The sequence below is a fragment of the Elephantulus edwardii genome, unplaced genomic scaffold (assembly GCF_000299155.1).
Source record: "Elephantulus edwardii isolate Elephantulus edwardi_28Jun2011 unplaced genomic scaffold, EleEdw1.0 scaffold00078, whole genome shotgun sequence".
Lineage (NCBI taxonomy): Eukaryota > Metazoa > Chordata > Mammalia > Macroscelidea > Macroscelididae > Elephantulus > Elephantulus edwardii.
The window spans coordinates 14,478,506-14,486,045 of record NW_006399828.1 but is presented as its reverse complement, the minus strand read 5'-3'; the positions used below and the strand labels follow the sequence as shown (position 1 = coordinate 14,486,045).

Sequence of the window (7,540 nt, the reverse complement as noted above, 5' to 3'; positions counted from 1 at the left end):
CACTCACACCTTTCCCAGCATAATGTTTCTCTTCAAGGACTGGTTCATCCTAAAAATATGGCCGAAGTATGTGAAACTAAGCCTCACCATACTTACTCTTACTAAGTCTCACCATGCTTGCATTTCCATCAAGACAGATTTCTTTGTTCTTTTGGCAGTCCGTGGAATACTTCATCCTCTTCTCCAACACCGCAATTCAAAGGTATTGACTCTTCTTCTGTCTTTATTCATTATAAAGTTTTCAAATGCATAGGAAGCAACTAAAAATATCATGAATTGGATTAGGTATATCATAGTATTCGAACTCACAAGATCACTCTTTAGCACATTGGTGAGGTCCTTGGCAACAGATTTTCTCCATGTAATACATCTATTGATTTCTTGACTGCTATTTCCTTGGGTGTCAATTATATATCCAAGTAAAATTAATCATTGGCAACTTTAATCTTTTTAATACATATTTTTTAATTTTATATTGGTTTGCATATGTAATTCATAGACATTGTTTCATTCATGTAGTTTCACATATTCCTTCATTCACATTGTTTCATATGATCATTCCTATACATTGCATTTTATAAATCCACTCACCATTGATCTATGTCCACTATCACCCATCTTTCATATATCCACTGCTTCTTTCCTAATTCCTTCACTTCTTCCCTCCACCCACCAAAATCTGCAAGCCCGTGATTTCCTCTCTCCACAGCCTCTGTACTGCGGCCTCTCTCCTTTGGACTTTTACACACATCTTACTAATTTTCCTTCTATTTCTACAATGTTCTTATGCATTATTTGCCCTTATAAGCGCAAGTCAGTTCTCTCAGCACAATAGTTTCTATCCTCTCCCATATTATATTTTTTTAAGTTGTTGCTCCTAAGTTTCTCACAGTTTTCCAACATATGAGTGTACCACAATTTCTCAATCCATTTGTTGATGGACATATGAGCTGTTTGCATTGTCTTGCTACTGTGAATAATGCTACAATGAACATTAGTGTAAAAATATGCATTTCATTTCTCTTTTTTCTTGGGGTGTATTACTAGCAGAAGGATAGCTGGGTCATATGGAATTTCTATGTTCACCTTTTTGAGGAAAATCCAAACTGCCTTGAAGAGTGATTGTGCCATTTTACAATCCACCAACAGCATACGAGTATTCCAATCTTTCCACACCTTCTCCAAAGTTTATTGCTTTTCCACTGCTGCTAGGGTGAGATGGTATCTCTTTGTGGTTTTGATTTGCCTCTGTCTTATTGCCAGTGATGCTGACATTTCTTCATATGTCTGTTGGCCATCCAAATATCTAAATGTCTTGCTCTGTGAAGTCTTTCCATGACTTTTGCCCATTTTGTCATTGGGTTATCAGGCTTTTTCTTGTAGTATTCTGTATACTTTAGCCATAAAACTGTTGTCTGAGATGCCATTACCAAATGGTTTTTACCCTGTCAGTTTTCTTTTCACATTATTGGAAAAAGCTTTTTATGCACACAGGGACTTCATCTTTAGATAGACCCATTCATCAATGTTATCTTCTCCTGGTTGTGTAACTACAATCTTTGCTCCCTTCATGATGATGTTACCTATTAGTTCAGTGGTGAGGATTTTTGTCTTCTTGTTGTTAAGATGTAATTCGGAATTAAAGGGTATAGTCTTTGATCTTCTCTGGCATGTGCTTCAAGTCTTCACTTTTTGCAAGTAAAGTTGTTTGATCTACATAAATTAAGCTGTTGATGAGTCTTTCTCCAATCCTGATGTAACATTCTTCTTCATATAGTCCAACTTCTCAAATTATTTGCTCAGCTTTCCTATTGGACCAAACCTATGACACAAGTCAGAATAAAATTGCAGTAACATTGTACACTGGTAAGAATGTACAGAAAGTGGAACTCTCATACACTACTGTGAATATATAAAATTGCACAAACAAAAAGAGTCTCATGGTCGCTTACATTAATTAAATGTGCAAAGTCTCTGAGGTGTTACTATGCCTTTGATGTGTCCCACCTGAAGGTATTCACATCTGCACGGTCTATCCTGTGGGTACCTACATTTGCAAAGCCAATGTATGCATCAGCTCTGTAGATCTTTACAATGCTAACTTTCCTCACTTCCATTAAGTTGTTGCTCAAAAAGAACCTTATCTATTTATTTTCTTTTTTTCTGACTTAACTTTATTTCTGTTATACAAAAATCACTATGTAGTGGTCTCAGCTGGAGGCTGGGTCCTCTTCACAGAGACTCTGGTGTGGGTCTTTACAAAACGGTCAGTGAATTCCTGGTGGGGAGACTTGGTGAACACAGTCTCTTCCCAGAGGTCCGGGGTCAAGTAGCTATAGGTCTTGGAGATGGCATCAAAGGTGGCCTTGGTGAAGTTGCCCAGAATAGCTGTGCAGCCCCTGGCTAAAGTGTAGGAGTCGTCAATCCCAGCCATCAGCAGCAGCTTATTAGGCATGGGGCTGAGACTATTCCAGTGCCTTGAGGTGTAGGGATCAGGTGAACAAGCACAGAGCAACAGCACCTGGCCACCTTGAAGAGTACGGTGTGAGGCTTCCCAATCTTCTTCCCACAGTACCCATGCTGCACAGGGCCAATGAAGAGCTTGATCAGGTTAATGGATCCACAAACAGCAACAGCTACCTCCTGGGAGAAATTAACACCCAAGCCAACATGGCCACTATGGTCTCCAGTGGTAACAAATGCCTTGAGCCTGGTCCTCCCGGTGTGTGTCTGCTTCTACACAAGCATGATTTTTAAGACCTCATCCTTGAGGGATATCCCCAGGAAAGAGCAACGACCTCACAATCCTTGATGGGCTGTGAGAAATGCTCCAAGGATTTCATATTCATATTTTTGACCAGACAGCCTAGTTTGGTGAAGAGAAGCCACTCTTTTTTTAAAATTTTTTTATTAATTTTAAGGAATGTTTACACAGATTTTGGATTTCCATTCATTCATTGTTGCATTTTTTTCCCTACACACCCGTCCCCTGCAGTTCACTCTTCTCCTTGAAAAGTAAAAGAAAAATTCCTTCATTGGTATACAATCCCCTCCACCCCGAGTACACTCCACTATGCAACCTTCCTTCTGGACTCTTGTCATAACCATAACACCCAATAATATATTGCTTTTAAACATTTCTCTCCCTCATCCGTTTCAATGCAGTATGTATAATTTATCCAATCTTTCTCAATCTCACTCCAACCCTGATGTCAGTCCCATTCTACAACAGTGGCACTATGCAGTATTTGTCCTTTTTTGTGACTGAGATATTTCACTCAGCATAATGCCCTCCAGGATCACCCATTTTGAATAATATTGCATGAGTTCCTTTTTTTTCAATGCAGCATAGTGTTCCATTGTGTGAATATACCACGGCTTCTCTATCCATTCGTTTGTTGATGGGCACGTAGGTTGTTTCCAACTCTTTGCTATTGTGCATAAAGCCACAATAAACATAGGTGTGCATATATCTGCCTCAGTGGCAGTTATGGTTTCTTTAGGGTATATTGCCAGTAATGGAATTGCTGGGTCAAATGGTATTTCTATTTGCAAATGTTTGAGAGAGCGCCATACAGCCTTCCATAGTGGTTGCACCATTTTACACTCCTACCAACAATGAATAAGGGTTCCAGTTTCTTCACAACCTCACCAGCATTTGTTGTTTGCCGCTCTGTTAAATTTTGCTATTCTTACTGGGGTGAGATGGTATCTCATAGTTGTTTTGATTTGCATCTCTCTTAGAGCTAGGGATTTTGACCATTTCTTCATGTGTTTGTTCACCATTTGAATGTTTTCTTTGGTGAAGTGTCTGTTCATATCCTATGCCCATTTTTTCAATTGGGTTATTTACCTTTATCTTGCTGTGGTGCTCGAGTATTTTATAAATTCTAGATATAAGTCCCTTGTCTGATGTCATTACCAAATATTTTTTCCCAATCTATGGGTGGGTGGAGCCACTCTTGTTCTTGGCTTTTCCTTTTCAAACTCAGCAGGGGCCATGACCCCAACACCCCACAGATATAGAAAGCCTCCTAGGAAACCACCACAGGATCCCACCTCATGCAGGCCTACAGGCCTCCGGGCCTCCAGGCCCTCCTGCTGCACCAGTGTCATCTGCTATTTGGTGTTTTATCAGAGAAGAAACAATCTTATCTATTTCTGCCCACATATATAAAATATACTTGGCACAAGGGATACCATTACTGATGTCAGAAGGATTCCGGCTGAAAGTAAGGAATACCAGAAGATTGTTTTTTCATGCTTTGCTGGCTATGCAAAGACATTTGACTGTGTGGATCAACTTATGGCTACCATTAGAAAAATGGGAATCCTAGAGCACTTATTTGCACTCATGTGAAACCTAGACCTAGACCAAGAGGTTGTTGGGTGAACAAAGCAAGAAAACACTTGTTGCTCTTGTCTGACCCATAGCAACCCTATGAACAACAGTCTGAATGCCATCCTATCCTGTGCTATCCTCACACTTCTTGGCATACTAGAGTCTATTGCATCACTAGGTGAATCCACCTGGTTGAGGGTCTTCCTCTCCTTCACTGACCCTCTACCTTCCAAGTATCATGTCCTTCTCCAAGGAATAGCTCATCCTAGCAACATGCCTGAAGTATTTGAAGTGAAACTTTATTATCTTTGCCTTTAAAAAGCACTCTGACTCCACTTTCTCCAAGATATACTTGTTTGTTCATTTGGAAATCCATGGGATGTTCAGTACTACTTTTCTCCAACACCATAGCTCAAAGATATCAATTCTTCTTCTGCCATCCCTATTCATTATCTAACGCTTAAATGCATAGCAGGTGATCAGAAAGACTTCCTCAAATTATAATATCAGTATATAAATTGACTCAATAATTTGAAGCAAACCTCAACTGTAGACTTTCTAGTGCACTAAATTCCCTCCTCCTTTTTTTTTCCCCTGACTACTGGTTTTAAGAGATTGCGGACCTAAGCAAGATGAAATTGTTCAATCTTTTCTCCATCTATCATGATGTTGCCTATCGGTCCAGTGGTAAGAATATATTTTTACATTGAGATGCAAGCCATATTGAAGGGTATATTCTTTGATATTCTACAATTAAGTGACTCAAGTCCTCCTCACTCTCAGCAAGCAAGGTTGTGTCATCTGCATAATGCAAGTTACTAAATTGTCTTCATACATACAATCTCAATGCCACATTCTTCTTTATAGAGTCCAGCTTCTTGACTAATTTGCTCAGAATACAAATTGTATAGGTGTGGAGTGAGAATACAACCCTGGCACCCTCCCTTAATTTTAAACAGTATAGAGTTCCCTCGCTCTGTTCACACAACAGCCTCTTGGTTTAGGTTTAGGTATAGGTTTTGCATGAACAAAACAAAAAATTTTAAGATAACACTACATGGTTTAAAATTACCATCTCAGTGACTGTTATAATGGGCTCTAGTGTGTCAGGAAGAGTGAGGATGGAACAGAATAGGATGGGGTTCACTTCTGTCATTCATAGGGTTACTCCAGGTCATACTCAACTTGATGGCACCTTGCAATAACATATAAAATATCAAGTGTTCCTTATCCTAACCTAAGACCTTTATCCTAGCATGATCTAGCCATCTATCATGCTTATTTTTCTGTAGCTTCCATCTGAGCTACATTTAGCTACTTATTGCCTATTTTCTACCACTCAAGTGAGCGCACAATAATGTTTTACAATGCATGGTTCAAAATTGGGAAGGGTGTACGCCAGGGATGTGTCCTATCTCCATACCTTTTCAACCTGTATGCAGAGAAGATTATCCGGGAGGCTGGGCTTTATGAGGAGAATTGTGGCATCAGGATTGGTGGAAGATCTATTAACAATCTGTGTTATGCAGATGATACAACCCTGCTTGCTGAAACTGAGGAGGACCTCCTGCACTTGCTGCAGAGGGTCAAGGACTGCAGACATCAGTATGGACTGAGGCTCAATGTCAAGACGACAAAGATTCTCACCACTGGACCAATTGGTAGCATCAGGATGGATGGCGAAGAGATTGAGATTGTTCACAGCTTCAGTTTGCTTGGCTCCACGGTCAATACTCTTGGCACCAGCAGCCAGGAAATTAAAAGACATATTGCGATGGGAAAGTCAACAGTTAGGGACCTCTCTAAAGTACTCAAGAACAACGGTGTCTCTCTGGAGACTAAGGTGCGCCTGATACAGGCCATGGTCTTTGCAATCACTTGTTATGCATCAGATTGGACAATGACTAGGGAGGATAGAAGGAGAATTGATGCCTTTGAGCTGTGGTGCTGGAGAAGAGTATTGAATGTACCATGGACTGCCAAGAAAACAAACAGATTCATCCTGGAGAGGGTTAAACCAAGCTACACCTTGGAGGCAAGGATTCTGAGGCTCCATCTAACATACTTTGGACATGTTGTAAGGAGGGACCAGTCCTTGGAGAGGGACATCATGCTTGGGAGGGTGGAGGGATGGCACAAGGGGGGAAGACCCTCTATGAGGTGGATTGATTCCGTGACTGGGGTAATCGGGATGGGTGTGTCAGAGGCAGTGCGATTGGCATAGAATAGAGCGTGGTTTAGGGCTGTTGTACATAGGGTCGCTATGAGTCACAAACAACTCGTTGGCACATAACAACAACAGCAACACCTTGCATCCCCAATGTTCATCACTGGTGCCATCAATTCTGGCTCACAGTCACCTGTGAGGCACAAACAGTATCTTATACTGTTCCTAAGGCTGTAATTTTTTTTCACAGAAGCAGACTACCACACTCACAGGTGGAATACATGGTAGGTTCCAACTGCTGACATTCTGGGTAACAGCTGAACATTTAATTACTGTGTCATTGGGTTTCATCCAAGCAATATCTGAATGAAGTATCAACCTGCTTCCTCCACCTTCAATGTTGTCTGGAACTCACTTAGTGAGATTTTCAAAGCTTTCAGACTAATGGAACTTTGCCCTGTTGAGCGCCATCAAGCCGACTGTGACTCACAGCAGCTCTATGAACAGATCTGAACCTTGCCCTGTTCTGTGTCACCCTCATGATTTATCATGAGCAAGCCTGTTGTGGTGGTCACAGTATCAACCAATCTCAGTGAGGGTCTTCCTCTTTCATTGAACCTCTACCTTGCCCAGCATGATGTCTCTCTCCAAAGGCTGATTCCTCTGGAAAATTTATCCGAAGTAAGTGAGACAAAGGTTTACATCATTGCCTCTAGAGAGCACTCGGGTTGCACTTGCTTCAAGACAATTTTTTTGTTGTTGTTCTTTTGGAAGCCCCTGGTATACACAATACTCTTTTCTGACATTGCAATTCAAAGAAATCAATTAATTCCTCTTTGGTCTTCCTTATTCATCATCCCAACTTACTGCTAGATGCATAGGAAACAACTGAAAAGATTCTGCTGTGGATCAGGCTCATCTTAGTCTTTAAATTGCTATCTTTGCTCTTTAGAACTCGGCAGAGGTTCTTGACAGCAGATTTTCCCTATGCAACATAATTTTTTCTTCTAGTATTTAGTAATTGTGTCCAA

The 7,540-nt window shown here is 40.7% G+C and overlaps 1 pseudogene; it reads right to left on the bottom strand.

The window, feature by feature from the left end:
- Positions 1 to 2,197: 2,197 nt before the first annotated feature.
- LOC102849907 lies at positions 2,198 to 2,849 on the bottom strand (annotated as a pseudogene).
- Positions 2,850 to 7,540: the final 4,691 nt, after the last annotated feature.